This window comes from Pristiophorus japonicus, chromosome 4 (assembly GCF_044704955.1).
Source record: "Pristiophorus japonicus isolate sPriJap1 chromosome 4, sPriJap1.hap1, whole genome shotgun sequence".
NCBI classification, from domain to species: domain Eukaryota; kingdom Metazoa; phylum Chordata; class Chondrichthyes; family Pristiophoridae; genus Pristiophorus; species Pristiophorus japonicus.
In genome coordinates, this window is record NC_091980.1 from 58,241,367 (window position 1) to 58,257,703 (window position 16,337).

The following is a 16,337-nucleotide window of genomic DNA, read 5'->3' on the forward strand; positions in this document are numbered from 1 at the left end:
GGAGAGCCATCAGGCCTTACCCTCAGAGGGACACTCATTTAATATTTTATTATGTTTCCAAACAATCAAACTGATACCTTGATGAAACCCTGTATAAACAGAAAACATCAACGTTTTAATTTTTTTAAATCCTTACATTTGAAACTAAGTCGACAATGACAACAATTTAGAACAAGACAGCACAATTTTTTTGGAAGACCATCATTTGTCATTTGCATTATATTTTCTGCACAGAGGCACCTACAAGTATAACATTACTTTGGTCTTTTCCTAGGTTTTTGTCGGTTAAGCTCGTCAATGATTTTCGAGAAGTCAGGTCCTCTCATTACTTCGCTCTTGGTGCTCATGATTGAAAGACTATGGGCCCAAGTTTCGACATGATTCGCGCCTGATTTTTATGAGCAACTGGTGGAGAACGGACTATTTTAGAAATCGCAATTCTCCACATTTTTTTTTTGCAGTTCTAGTCAGGTAGAACAGTTCCAGTTTAGAACAGAATTTTTTCTTCAAAAGGGGGCGTGTCCGGCCACTGACGCCTGATTTGAAAGTTTCCACAGTGAAAATGTACTCCAAACTAAAGTAGAATGGAGCCAGTGAAGATTTTTGTAGAACTGAAAAAACCTGTTCTACACATTAAAAAATCAGGCGCAGGTTACAAATTAAGCGTCCAGAACGAGGTGGGGGGGAGGGGGGTGGGGGAAGGGAACTCATTAAATTCGACAATAAATCCTTATTTATACTTCTACAAATATTATACAAATAAATCCAACCTGAATAAACATTTATAAGCCAAGAAAAGATTAAATAAACCATCTTCCTACCTGTGTGAAAATGTTTCAGCCAGGGAGAATTCTGCAGCCGTTCGTGCCGCTGAGCGGGAGGGGGAGAGAGAGAGAGAGAGAGAGAGAGGGGAGGGAGAGAGAGTGAGGGGGGGGAGGGAGAGAGAGTGAGGGGGGGGAGGGAGGGAGAGAGGGGGGGGAGATAGAGAGAGAGAGGGGAGGGAGAGAGAGAGGGGAGGGAGAGAGGGGAGGGAGAGAGAGAGGGGAGGGAGAGAGAGAGAGGGGGGAGGGAGGGAGAGAGAGGGAGGGAGAGAGGGGGAGAGAGGGAGGGAGGGGGAGAGAGAGAGAGGGAGGGAGAGGGAGAGGGAGGGAGGGAGAGGGAGGGAGGGGTGGAGGGGGAGAGAGAGAGGGGGGAGAGAGGGAGGGGGAGGGGGAGAGAGGGAGGGAGGAGGAGGGAGGGGGAGAGAGGGAGGGAGGGAGAGAGAGACGGAGGGAGAGCGGGAGAGGGAGAGAGAGAGAGAGGGGGGGTCGGGGAACAGGAGCGCGGGTCGGGTCGGGGGGGGCGCGGGTGTCGGGTCGGGGCGGGGGGGAGCGGGTCTCGGGTCGGGGCGTTGGGGGGAGCGGGTGTCGGGTCGGGTCTGATCGGCGGGGGGGGGGGAGCGGGTGTCGGGTCGGGTCGGCGGGTGGGGGGGGGGGAGTGGAGCGGGTGTCGGGTCGGGTCTGATCGGCGGGGGGGGGGGGAGCGGGTGTCGGGTCGGGTCGGCGGGTGGGGGGGGGGGAGTGGAGCGGGTGTCGGGTCGGGTCGGGGGGGGGGGGAGCTGGTGTCGGGTCTTGTCGGGGACGGGGACCAGGAGCTGGCCGTGGGAGGAGCCTTCTTCACGCAGCCCCAGTGAGGCCCACACAGTTCGGCACCTGGAGCTACTGCACTTGCGTGCCGACTGTAGCGCGCATGTGCAGAGGTCCCGGCACTGTTTTCAGTGCCGGGACCTGGTTCCGCCCCCCCACAGCTCGTGCTGGCTGCGCCGAGGGCCAGAGGACCTGTAAGTAGGTGGAGAATACCGAGGATTTTTTTAGGCACCGTTTTAGGCGTGAAAAACGGGTGCCCAGCTCGGAGGGGCGCCCGTTTTTTTTCTTGTGGAAACTTGGGCCCTATAAGTCAATCTTGTCCCATTCGGCTCCTGACCTCATCCTTGATGCGTTTTAGTTTCGAGAAGGACCGCTCACCACTGCAATTTGATACCATCATCGACATATATATCTGAAGCGCTATTTCAATGTTAGAAAAGGTTTGGGTGAGGGCGTGTGTATAGAGGAATTGGTATATTCTCAGCTTTGCTGACAGAGTTTGTTTGACACAAATTGAGGTTTGAAGCTCTGTTGAGGATGCCACCAAGCTAGAAAACTGGATGAATTCACTTTCAATCATAGGTTCCAGATCTTTGGGATAGGAGCGGGCAAGATTTGCTGTGGCTTGCTTGATCTCATGAGTCGAAGGAGCGGCTAGCTTGGGCAGGAATCGAAACTTACAGTTGATTTCCTTGTATGCTTCAAGGCGGTGTTTCAAGGTACTGATTAGTTGATCAATGATGACAAGGAATATTTCAGTTTTGAATTTCTCCTTAGGTGAAAGCACAGTGTTTTCAGCATCTGCATCGTCACAGCAGTGGTTGCGTACCCGGACGTGCCTCTGAGCTGAATTGTACTCGTTGTGGGCACACAGTTTAATCCTGAGGTCTTCGGAGTCCTCAAACCCTGTCTGCTGGCTCTTGACAAAATCAACAAGGGACTCGAGTAAGGACACCATGACATTCAGATTCAAGTCAGTCTCTTGAAGTGAGAGATTGGTCAGGTGAAAGTACTTCAAGACTGTGTTCCAAATAACAATGAGAATAGCTGAATCCAGTTCACCCAATTTGTCAAAGAGCAACTGAGCATCATTTTGGCATTCAACTTTCTGTTCCACGTCAGTTGCCAGGGATTCCAACACTTCACATATGGGAGTGTAACCTTTAAGCAGGACTGACACTGCTTCATACCTTGCTGACCATCGAGTAGCAGAAAGCTGTTTGACGACAGACAGCCCTGAAAACCTTAGTTTTTCATAAAGCAGTCGCCAGCGATATATCGATGCAGAGAAAAGTGTACAACTTTTGTACAATGTCAGAAAATTTGATGATCACAGGGCTGCATTCGACCCTGTTTTTTCCCACAAGGTTGAGTGAGTGCACTGCGCATGGGATAAATGTCGCAAATGGGCATTGGTCTTTGATGATAGTTTGGACACCAATGTATTTCCCACTCATATTTGAAGCATTATCATAAGATTGTCCATGACAATTTTGTATGTCGATTCTATTCTCATCCAGAAAGGCCAGTATTATTTCTGCTATTACTGCTATGACTGATTATCAGCAAGAACTTTAGGAACATTTCCTCAGGACCAGTCGGTAGAACATAGCGGATGACAAATGTCAGCTGATCTGAGTGTGTGACATCTGGCGTTAAATCAACAGATATTGAATTCACTGATTTCAATTCCTGGATAATCATCTCAAGTATTTTGCCACCCATCAGACTAATCAGTTCTTCACAAGTGGTGGAAGACAAGTATGAAGTATGCCCCTTGCCCTTGTTGGCGAACCGCTTGATGTGTTCAGCAAGAAATGTGTAAAGTCCTTACTCTACAATATGAAACCACTCGAGGCACATTCTGGGGACAAGGTCACTCTGTGACAACTCTTTATTTACAGGACTCCAAAGACGATGACCCTGTGTGGGACCTCCTTTTTTATACCTGTGTGATCAGATAAGGAGTGTCTCCCACAAGTTATAGAAACATAGAAACATAGAAAATAGGTGCAGGAGTAGGCCATTCAGCCCTTCTAGCCTGCACTGCCATTCAATGAGTTCATGGCTGAACATGCAACTTCAGTACCCCATTCCTGCTTTCTCGCCATACCCCTTGATCCCCCTAGTAGTAAGGACTTCATCTAACTCCCTTTTGAATATATTTAGTGAATTGGCCTCAACTACTTTCTGTGGTAGAGAATTCCACAGGTTCACCACTCTCTGGGTGAAGAAGTTTCTCCTCATCTCGGTCCTAAATGGCTTACCCTTATCCTTAGATTGTGACCCCTGGTTCTGGACTTCCCCAACATTGGGAACATTCTTCCTGCATCTAACCTGTCTAAACCCGTCAGAATTTTAAACGTTTCTATGAGGTCCCCTCTCATTCTTCTGAACTCCAGTGAATACAAGCCCAGTTGATCCAGTCTTTCTTGATAGGTCAGTCCCACCATCCCGGGAATCAGTCTGGTGAATCCTTGCTGCACTCCCTCAATAGCAAGAATGTCCTTCCTCAAGTTAGGAGACCAAAACTGTACACAATACTCCAGGTGTGGCCTCACCAAGGCCCTGTACAACTGTAGCAACACCTCCCTGCCCCTGTACTCAAATCCCCTCGCTATGAAGGCCAACATGCCATTTGCTTTCTTAACCGCCTGCTGTACCTGCATGCCAACCTTCAATGACTGATGTACCATGCCACCCAGGTCTCGTTGCACCTCCCCTTTTCCTAATCTGTCACCATTCAGATAATAGTCTGTCTCTCTGTTTTTACCACCAAAGTGGATAACCTCACATTTATCCACATTATACTTCATCTGCCATGCATTTTCCCACTCACCTATTCTATCCAAGTCACTCCGAAGCCTCATAGCATCCTCCTCGCAGCTCACACTGCCACCCAACTTAGTGTCATCCGCAAATTTGGAGATACTACATTTAATCCCCTCGTCTAAATCATTAATGTACAATGTAAACAGCTGGGGCCCCAGCACATAACCTTGCGGTACCCCACTAGTCACTGCCTGCCATTCTGAAAAGTACCCATTTACTCCTATTCTTTGCTTCCTGTCTGACAACCAGTTCTCAATCTACGGCAGCGCACTACCCCCAATCCCATGCGCTTTAACTTTGCACATTAATCTCTTGTGTGGGACCTTGTCGAAAGCCTTCTGAAAGTCCAAATATACCACATCAACTGGTTCTCCCTTGTCCACTTTACTGGAAACATCCTCAAAAAATTCCAGAAGATTTGTCAAGCATGATTTCCCTTTCACAAATCCATGCTGACTTGGACCTATCATGTCACCTCTTTCCAAATGTGCTGCTATGACATCCTTAATAATTGATTCCATCATTTTACCCACTACTGAGGTCAGGCTGACCGGTCTATAATTCCCTGTTTTCTCTCTCCCTCCTTTTTTTAAAAAGTGGGGTTACATTGGCTACCCTCCACTCGATAGGAACTGATCCAGAGTCAATGGAATGTTGGAAAATGACTGTCAATGCATCCGCTATTTCCAAGGCCACCTCCTTAAGTACTCTGGGATGCAGTCCATCAGGCCCTGGGGATTTATCGGCCTTCAATCCCATCAATTTCCCCAACACAATTTCCCGACCAATAAAGATTTCCCTCAGTTCCTCCTCCTTACTAGACCGTCTGACCCCCTTTATATCCGGAAGGTTGTTTGTGTCCTCCTTAGTGATTACCGAACCAAAGTACTTGTTCAATTGGTCTGCCATTTCTTTGTTCCCTGTTATGACTTCCCCTGATTCTGACTGCAGGGGACCTACGTTTGTCTTTACTAACCTTTTTCTCTTTACATATCTATAGACACTTTTGCAATCCGCCTTAATGTTCCCTGCAAGCTTCTTCTCGTACTCCATTTTCCCTGCCCGAATCAAACCCTTTGTCCTCCTCTGCTGAGTTCTAAATTTCTCCCAGTCCCCGGGTTCGCTGCTATTTCTGGCCAATTTGTATGCCACTTCCTTGGCTTTAATACTATCCCTGATTTCCCTTGATAGCCACGGTTGAGCCACCTTCCCTTTTTTATTTTTACGCCAGACAGGAATGTACAATTGTTGTAGTTCATCCATGCGGTCTCTAAATGTCTGCCATTGCCCATCCACAGTCAACCCCTTAAGTATCATTCGCCATTCTATCCTAACCAATTCACGCCTCATACCTTCAAAGTTACCCTTCTTTAAGTTCTGGACCATGGTCTCTGAATTAACTGTTTCATTCTCCATCCTAGTGCAGAATTCCACCATATTATGGTCACTCTTCCCCAAGGGGCCTCGCACAATGAGATTGCTAATTAATCCTCTCTCATTACACAACACCCAGTCTAAGATGGCCTCCCCCCTAGTTGGTTCCTCGACATATTGGTCAAGAAAACCATCCCTTATGCACTCCAGGAAATCCTCCTCCACCGTATTGCTTCCAGTTTGGCTAGCCCAATCTATGTGCATATTAAAGTCACCCATTATAACTGCTGCACCTTTATTGCATGCACCCCTAATTTCCTGTTTGATGCCCTCCCCAACATCACTACTACTGTTTGGAGGTCTGTACACAACTCCCACTAACGTTTTTTGTCCTTTGGTGTTCTGCAGCTCTACCCATATAGATTCCACATCATCCAAGCTCATGTCTTTCCTAACTATTGCATTAATCTCCTCTTTAACCAGCAATGCTACCCCACCTCCTTTTCCTTTTATTCTATCCTTCCTGAATGTTGAATACCCCTGGATGTTGAGTTCTCAGCCCTGATCATCCTGGAGCCACGTCTCCGTAATCCCAATCACATCATATTTGTTAACATCTATTTGCAGTTAATTCATCCACCTTATTGCGGATACTCCTTGCATTAAGACACAAAGCCTTCAGGCTTGTTTTTTTAACACCCTTTGTCCTTTTAGAATTTTGCTGTACAGTGGCCCTTTTTGTTCTTTGCCTTGGGTTTCTCTGCCCTCCACTTTTCCTCATCTCCTTTCTGTCTTTTGCTTTTGCCTCCTTTTTGTTCACCTCTTGTGGTCAAGATGTGCATCTAGGTTGAGTGTATACCGTAATACAGTGGTGTTACATTGTGGTTATATACATGACATCACCTCACCCCCCCCAAAGTCTCATTGGGATCACAGGTTTAGTCTTTCAGGTGGTCTACGCTCCCTCGTGGAGCGCCGCAGTTGGGGCTCTGGTTGTTGGACACTGACGTGAGTGTCTGTCACCTGTGGTGATTCCGGCCTGTCCGGGCTGACCGCAGGGACTGTGCATTCTTCTGATTGCTCTTGTTGCTCGTTCACTGGCGGTGTTGTGAGCTCCATCTTGTGGTCTTCTTCCGATTCCTCCGTGTCGATGCTGAATCTTTTTTTTACTTGGTCCAGATGCTTACGGCATATCTGACCATTGTTTAGTTTTGCCACGATGACCCTATTCCCCTCTTTGTCAATTACAATGCCCTCAAGCCATTTGGGCCCATGGTGTGATTGAGGATGAATACAGGATCATTTATTTCGATACATCTCCCCCTCGAATTACGGTCATGGTACTCATTTTGTGACTTGCGCTTGCCCTCAACTATGTCGGTCAGGACTGGGTGAATGAGGGACAACCGAATTTTGAGTGTCCGTTTCATTAGTAGCTCTGTGGGCGGGACCCCCGTGAGCGAGTGCGGTCGGGATCTATAGGCCAGTAGCAGATGCGATAGGCGGCATTGTAGGGAGGGTCGTTGAATCCTGAGCATACCTTGCTTAATGATTTGGACCGCACGTTCCACCTGGTCATTGGAGGCCGGCTTGAATGGCGCAATCCTGACGTGGTTGATGCCATTGCCCGACATAAACTCTCGGAATTCGTAGCTTGTGAAACATGGGCCATTATCACTAACCAGGATGCCCGGCAAGCCGTGGGTTGCAAAGATCGCACGTAGGCTTTCCACGGTGGTGGATGACGTGCATAAATTCAGAATGATGCACTCGATCCATTTCGAATATGCATCTACCACAATAAGGAACATTTTTCCCACGAACGGGCCCGCGTAGTCAATATGAATGCGTGACCATGGCCTGGTGGGCCAGGGCCACGGGCTGAGCAGGGCCTCCCTGGGGGCATTACCCAGCTGGGCACACGTCGTGCACCTGCGAGCACAGTGTTCCAGGTCTGAATCAATTCCAGGCCACCAAACGTGTGACCGGGCAATGGCCTTCATCAGCACAATGCCTGGGTGCTCGCTGTGGAGTTCCCTGATGAATGCCTCCCTGCCCTTCTGGGGCATAACTACCCAGCTGCCCCATAGTAGGCAGTCGGCTTGGATGGAGAGCTCATCCATCCGTCTGTGGAATGGTCTGACCTCCTCAGGGCATGCTCCATGTGCAGGCGCCCAATCCCCAGTCGGGACACATTTCTTAATCAGGGATAGGAGGGGATCTCTGTGTGTCCAGATTTTGATCTGGCGGGCTGTGATGGGGGAGCCTGCGCTGTCAAAGGCATCGACAGCCATGACCATCTCGGCGTCTTGCTCCACTGCCCCCTCAGTGGTGGCCAGTGGAAGCCTGCTGAGCGCATCAGCGCAATTTTCAGTGCCAGGCTGGTGCCGGATGGAGTAGTCATAAGCAGCCAGCGTGAGAGCCCATCGATGTATGCGAGCAGATGCGTTGGCATTGGTAGCCTTCCTGTCTGACAACAGGGATTTAATGGCTTGTGGTCCGTCTCTAATTCAAACTTCCGACCAAAGAGGTACTGATGCATTTTTTTTACACCATGGACACATGCAAGCGCTTCCTTCTCGACCATCCCATACCCCCGACAGCACAGTCTGAACATCTCTATTGCTTAAAGCACTTAAGATATTTTGTCTATTGTGAAAATTATATATGAGCTTTTTGAAGTTCTGGAGGCATAAGCCACAGGTTGTAGTTGACCCTCAGCATTGCCCTGCTGCAACATGCAACCAATCCCATAGGACGATGCATCACATGTCAGAACCAATTTTTTACAGGGGTCGTACAGGGTCAACAACTTGTTTGAACAAAGTAGGTTTCGCGCCCGATCAAAAGCCCATTCCTGACAGTCCCCCCAAAACCAATCGCAACCCTTATGCAGGAGCATGTGTAGCGGCTCCAACAACGTGCTCAAATTTGGCAGAAAGTTCCCGAAATAGTTCAGCAGTCCCAGGAATGAACACAACTCCGATGTGTTGCAGGGCCTGGGTGCTCGTCGAATCGCCTCTGTTTTGGATTCGGTGGGCCGAATCCTACCTGCAGCAACCCTCCTGCCCAGAAACTCAACCTCAGGAGCTAAGAACACACATTTAGACTTCTAGAGTCGCAGGCCTACCCGGTCCAGTCGGCGTAGCACCTCCTCCAGGTTGTGGAGGTGTTCCTCGGTGTCTCGACCAGTGATGAGAATGTCGCCCTGGAATACGATCATTCCAGGAATGTATTTAAGCAGGCTTTCCATATTTCTTTGAAAAATCGCGGTCGCTAATCGAATGCCAAGCAGGCACCTGTTATAAACGAACAGTCCCTTGTGCGTGGTGATGGTGGTCAGTAGTTTAGATTCGTCGGCCAGTTCCTGGGTCATATAGGCTGAAGTGAGGTCCAACTTGGTGAACAGCTTGCCGCCTGCCAGCGTGGCGAAGAGGTCCTCCGCTCTCGGGAGCGGGTATTGATCTTGTAGGGCCACCCGATCGTTGGTGGCCTTGTAGTCACCACAGATCCTGACAGAGCCATCCGCTTTTAGGATGGGAATGATGAGGCTCGCCCAGTCGCTGAATTAAACAGGCGAGATGATGCCCTCTCTCAAAAACCGGTCCAATTCGCTCTCGATCTTTTCCCGCATCACATACAGCACCGCTCTGGCTTTGTGGTGCACTGGCCTGGCATCCGAGGTGATGTGTATCACTACTTTAGTGCCTTTGAAAATCCCGACGCCAGGTTGGAATAGTGAATCGAATTGTTGTAGGACGTGTGAACACGAACTTCGCTCCACAGATGACATTGCGTGAACATCCCCCCCATTTCCAGTTCATCTCGGCGAGCCAGCTCCTCCCAACAGTGCGGGACCATTGCCCGGGACAATCCAGCCGGTTCACTAACCCATTGTGTGTGACAGCCAACATTGAACTGCCTAGCACCGGAATGATTTCTTTAGTGTAAGTCCGTAATTGTGTCTCAATACTTGATAATTTGGGTCTACTGGCTTTAAGTGGCCACAGCTTCTCAAATTGCTGAACGCCCATGAGTGACTGGCTGGCCCCAGTGTCCAGCTCCATGCGTACAGGGATGCCGTTTAATAAAACCCTCATCATCATTGGTGGCGTTTTGGTGTATGAACTGTGAATATTCGCCACATAGACCCGCTGAACCTCGGCGTCCATCGATTTCCCCCAAAAGTCATCCTGCCTCAAAGAACCCTCTTCTGGTCCATCCACCTCATATATTAGTCTGATTGCAGGCTTCCTGCACATTCGCGCTAACTGGCCACTGAGATTGCAGTTCCTGAAGACAAACTGTTGAAATCTGCAAGATCTAGCTGAGTGTTTTCCCCCACACCTCCAGCATGAGTTAAAGTTTCCATTGTTGGGAATAAAGGGACTATGGCCAGGCATTCCGCGCTGACTGTCCCTTTGACTGCTCTTAAGTACCGTATTGGTGGGTGTCAATGGCCCCATCCCGGGCCACATTGTCCACTGTAACGGCATGAATGTCCGTTCAGCCTGCCATTGTCTCTGTTGAAGTCCTACTCTGGGGTCTATTGCTGCCTGGGGGGTGTCGGACTGCCCTTGCCTGCGGGGCTCTGAGTCGCATTGATGTTGACTCCCTGATCCATCGCCACATTAGAGGCAGAATTGTGCGCGTATATTATTTTTGTTTCTTCCTCCCCCGCCATGAAAGTTTGAGCTATCAACGCCGCCGCTTCCAAGGTCAAATCCTTGTTCTCAATTAATTTGCGGAAAATTCCCGCATGACCGATGCCCTCAATAAAGAAGTCCCTTAGCATCTCCTCTCTGCAGGCGTCTGTGAACTTACAGAGGCTGGCCAAACGCCGGAGGTCCGCTACGAAGTCCGGTATGCTCTGTCCTTCATGACGTCAGTGGGTGTTGAATCTGTGTCAGGCCATGTGTATGCTACTCGCTGATTTGAGGTGCTCCCCGATGAATTTGCTAAGTTCTTCAAAGGTTTTGTCCGCTGGCTTTTCGGGTGCTAGTAAGTCCTTCATGAGCGCATAAGTCTGTGGTCCGCAGCTGGTCAAAAGATGAGCCCTTCGCTTGTCGGCCGCTGCATCCCCCAGCCATTCTTTCGTAACGAAGCTTTGAAGAAGCCTCTCGACAAAATCGTCCCAGTCTTCCCCAACACAGTACCATTCCTCTGTGCTACCGGTGGCCATTCTCTTGGGTTGTGAATTTCCGTTTCTCGTCGCCAATGTAAAGTCCTTATTCTACAATATGAAACCACACGAGGCACATTCTGGGGACAAGGTCACTCTGTGACCTAAACTCTTTAGTTTCAGGATTCCAAAGACGATGACCCTGCGTGGGACCTCCCTTTTTATACCTGTGTGATCAGGTAAGGAGTGTCTCCCACAAGTTCACCCCTTGTGGTCAAGGTGTGCATCTAGGTTGAGCGTATACAGTAATACAGTGGTGTTACATTGTGGTTACACACATGACAAAATGCATTGTAGTTTGCGAGAACCTCCAACACACCCAGATTATTACCATTACTTGAAGACACAATGATTTTATCTCTGCCTCGCAATGAAAGACCTCGTTCACAGAGAAATGTTATCACACAGACAGCTCTAGCACCTTGCACCAGTAGTGCCGTTCATTTTTAAACTGGAAGACAATATGACCATCCACACAACCAGTGCCTGCTTGACTAGTGCACATTACTACCATAGCTTCTCTATACTCAGAACTCGTCCACGGCAAACGAGCCAAAGGCGGGCAGAGGAAACGTTACAAGGGCACCCTCAAAAGCCTCCCTGATAAAGTGCGACATCCCCACTGACACCTGGGAGTCCTTGGCCATAGACCGCCCTAAGTGAAGGAAGTGTGTTCGGGAGGGCGCTGAGCTCCTTGAATATCGTCGCCGAGAGCATGCAGAAATCAAGCACAGGCAGCGGAAGGAGAATGCAGCAAATCAGGCTCTCTGCCCACCCTTTCCCTCAATGATTATCTGCCCCACCTGTGACAGAAACTGTGGTTCTCGTATTGGACTGTACAGTCACCTAAGGACTCATGCTAAGAGTGGAAGCAAGTCTTCCTCGATCCCGAGGGACTGCCTATGATGATGATGCTGGTGGCTGTTTTCATGAGATGAAATCCTCTCATCTCCATGCTTCCAGTCATTAAACCCATGAGTAAAGTGGCTACTTGTTTGTGCTGTGATCTTGCAAGCAAAGCAATATACTCTACAATTTGAAGGTGAGTAACAGAGTCACATTCGCTCCACACGTTCCCCTGTCAGCGGGTGCACACGTCTGAAGAAGGACTTCGAGCAGTATCGACGACATCCTTCCTTGGCATGAATCACGCCGGAGTTTTGGAAGTATTTATCATTGTTTCGGCAGTCCTCACTATCTTTTGCAATCCACTGGCTTTGCATGTCTTCTGAGATATTATCTCCCCACAGCCCAATGTCACTCGTAAGTTGCGCCTCTTTCAGCTAGTATGCGGCAGTTAATTTTCATCTTTTTTAACTTTATGGACTTGGAGCTCCAACTCGACCAACTCCAGGTCCGGTGCCACTAGTGATTTCGATGCTGAAGTTGACTGCACAGCATCGTCTTGGCCTTCACCTTCATGATCTTGAGTTTTAAGTTGGAAAAAATTTTCTAGTTTAAGCAGTTTAGCTACTTCTCATCTCTTTTGCTCCTCGCGTAGCTGGTGCTCTTTCCTTTTTTTCGCCCCCGATTTGTGTGCAGAATGCATCTCTAGAAAAAGGGCATCTTGAGTCTGTTTTCATCAAGTCGAGAATAACATGCACCTGAGCCCTCGCGACTTCGCTCCGCTCTTGCCACAATACTGTTTACCCTTACTCTTAATCTGACCCTGTATGGGCCGACTCGAGGCTTGGGCCCTGGATGACTGCCCCATCTGAACCCCCTCTTAATCCGTCCCTGATTGGATGTCTCTGCTTCACCAAGGAGGTGGTCACAGAACTCTGCCACCTCCTGCAACCAGACTTCCAGCCTCAGATCAGGGCGACCACAGCTCTCTCAATGGCAGTCAAGGTCACCGTCGCCCTCAAATTCTTTGGCAGCGGATCCTTCCAGTCTACAACAGGAGACATAGCTAACATCTCGCAGTTCGCCATCCTTGCTGCATCCGGGAGATCACAGAGGCTCTCTACAGTAGGAGAAGGGACTACATTTCCTTCCCCATCACCAGAGAGAAGCAGGACAAGCATGCATATGGCTTTGCAGGATAGCGGGCTTCCTCATGGTGTCGGATGCCACTGACTACACCCACATTGCAAAGGCTACCACTCACTTAATGTGCAGTTGGTGTGCGACCACAGACAGCGAATCCTCAATGTCAATGCCCGCTATCCTGGCAGCAGCCACGATGCATTCATCCTGTGCCAGACCGGTGTGCCAAGCTCACGGGTTATCCACTTTTCACCTGGCTCATGACACCCTCCACAACCCCAACTCCCCTGCCCAGCACTCATATAATGAGGATCATCATCGAGCAGACCATCGGGGTGCTCAAGCAACGGTTCCACTGCTTTGACTGCTGGAGAGGAATCCTCCAGTACTCAGCTGAGCGGGTGTCCCATTTCGTGGTGGTCTGCTGCATGGTCCACAACTTGCCATCAGGGATTGCAGGACCACCCCAGGAGGAGGAGGAAGACCAAGAGGAGGAGGAGGCAGGCAGCAAATCCCCATTCCAAACGAGCTGTCCGTGAGCGCCTCATCAGTCTGATTGAAACCTCGATCCATGTTGCTCATCACTTCCATATCATACCATCCCTCTGTCACGGAACATCACAGCCTCCTCTTGGGCACAAAGCTGAAATCAGAGCCACCACAAAACACACATTCCAAACAAAATTCATAAATGTATTCAAATCAAATCAAAATGACAATCTGAACTATTCACCCTTGTGTATTCCCTTAGCGGCTGTCTTTCGTGTGCCTTTACCTACTCTTTGCTCCTACACAGTGCTCCACCAGTGGCTGAGCCTGGCTATTGGAAGGCTGCTGACTTTCAGTGGCGGAGACTACAGATGCAGGACAACCTGGAACAGCTGTGGACCTAGAAGGCCCGGCTTTAGACTGGATCATCTCCTTGGGAGTCTTGTGTCTGGCATGCAGACAATGTGGCCTGCCCAGCAGAGCTGATCAAGTGTGGTCAGTGCTTCAATGTTGGGGATGTTGGCCTGGTTGAGGACACTAATGTTGGTGCGTCTGTCCTCCCAAGGGATTTGTAGGATCTTGCGGAGGCATCGTTGGTGGTATTTCTCCAGCGACTTGACGTGTCTATTGTACATGGTCCGTGTCTCTGAGCCACACAAGAGGGCGGGTATGGGTATTACTGCTTCCTATCACCCTTCTTCTGAAGGTCACCCAATCGTAGTCATCATCTGAGTCCTGTGGAGCAGAATTCGTGCACGAACCTGTCCTCTGGGGAGTTGGTGGCCAAGCTGCCCTTTCCCCCTGGCCTTGCTGCAGCTCACTCTTGTCTGGTCATTCACCATGTGCAGATCCCACCTCTATACCACTCTCTAAAATATCAGCAGTGCCATTTTCTGAGCTGGTGTCTGCAAGTATCAAATGCAATGCAGTGTCTTTTCTTCTTCATCTCCTCCATCAGTTTGCTGATGATGAGGGATAGGCTGTACTGGTGATACTTCTTGGGTATCTAAAAGCAGAAAGGCAAAAGGGCAGGTTGTGGGATGCATACACCATCAGCAACTTGTATGTGAGAAGAGATTGTAGGATGAGGGGTAAGTGGTATGTGAGAAGAATGATTAGGTATGACCATACCGTCACCATCAGCAACTTCTCCGCTGGCCATGGACTCACTGCTCCACCAATGATTTCAAGGATGGATTCCTCGAGATCTGTCAAGTTCTTAATTGAGGCTTGGCCGCTTCCCGTCTGCTGTTGCTCTCCTGTTATGTGCCACCTTTGCCTGCAAGAAAAAGGGATCTACATCAGTGAGTATGGTGCAATGGTTTGGGTGATGTGCCTGCCATTGTTGAATAGCTGTCAGTGTGCGCAAGGTGTGAGCAACAAGGATAAAGAACACACAATTTGGACTTTGACAGAAATCTAAAATGTATCCCATAACACAAAAAAACAATTCCAATAAATGCTTTTCTTGTGACTCGAAAACACAAGTTTGATCATTTTATCAGAGACTGTACAGATAAAGCAGGAATCCTGTTGCAATGTTTATGTTATTATGTTTGTTGAGAGCCAGGCTGTTCTGAGTAGAAGGTTGCACAGGAAGAGTACTCTCGGGCACAATAATCTCAGACTTTAAAAAGTATAATTATACGGGATGAATAGAGCTGTCCCAAATATTTTTAATTTTCACTGTATGAACATTTCTGGCAGAGAACATTTTCAACAGATATATCTTAGTTGATCAAATAAAGTGTATGTTCTGTTTTTTACAATAATGTTATTAACATGCATCAGGAATCTTAATAATAACATTCCAAAGTTATTATCGCTAATAGTAAAAAGAAAGCAACCATTTTTATAAGTCATCATCATCATAGGCAGTCCCTCAAAATCGAGGAAGACTTGCTTCCACTCTAAAAGTGAGTTCTTAGGTGACTGAACAGTCCAATATGGGAATTACAGTCTCTGTCTCAGGTGGGGCAGACAGCCGTTGAAGGGAAGGGTGGGTGGGTAGTCTGATTTGCCTCACGCTCGTTCCGCATGTTTTCTGCATACTCTCGGTGATGACACTCGAGGTGCTCAGCGCCCTCCCGGATGCTCCTCCTCCACTTAGGGCGGTCTTTGGCCAGGGACTCCCAGGTGTCAGTGGGGATGTTGCATTTTATCAAGGAAGCTTTGAGGGTGTCCTTGAAACATTTCTTCTGCCCACCTGGGGCTCGCTTGCCGTGTAGGAGTTCCGAGTAGAGCGCTTGCTTTGGGAATGTTGCGTCAGGCATGCGAACAATGTGGCCCGCCCAACGGAGCTGGTCGAGTGTGGTCAGTGCTTCAATGCTGCGAATGTTGGCCTGATTGAAGAAACTAACGTTGGTGTGTCTGTCCTCCCAGGGGTTTCGCAGGATCTTGTGGAGACAACGCTAGTGGTATTTCTCCAGCGATTTGAGGTGTGTGACTGTATATCTGAGCCATACAGGAGGGCGGCTATCACTACAGCTCTGTAGACCATAAGCTTGGTGCCAGATTTGAGGGCCTGATCTTTGAACACTCTCTTCCTCAGGTGGCCGAAGGCTGTGCTGGCGCACTGGAGGCGGTGTTGAACCTCATCGTCGATGTCTGCCCTTGCTGATAATAGGCTCCCGAGGTACGGAAAGTGGTCCACGTTATCCATGGCTGCGTGGTGGATCTTGATGACTGGGGGTCAGTGCTGTGTGGCAGAGTCAGGTTGGTGGAGGACCTTTGTCTTATGGATGTTTAGTGTAAGGCCCATGCTTTCGTATGCCTCGGTGAAGATGTGGACTATGACTTGCAGTTCAGCCTCTGAATGTGCACAGACGCAAGCGTCGCCCGCGTAC

The 16,337-nt window shown here is 49.0% G+C and overlaps 1 long non-coding RNA gene across 1 annotated transcript in view; it reads left to right on the forward strand.

The window, feature by feature from the left end:
* Window positions 1–16,337, forward strand: part of LOC139262060 (uncharacterized) — a 124,880-nt gene that overhangs the window by 13,167 nt on the left and 95,376 nt on the right. Inside the window, exon 2 of the long non-coding RNA XR_011592874.1 lies at window positions 16,043–16,206. This is a non-coding gene — a long non-coding RNA (uncharacterized lncRNA). The remainder of the gene's footprint in view (window positions 1–16,042; window positions 16,207–16,337) is intronic.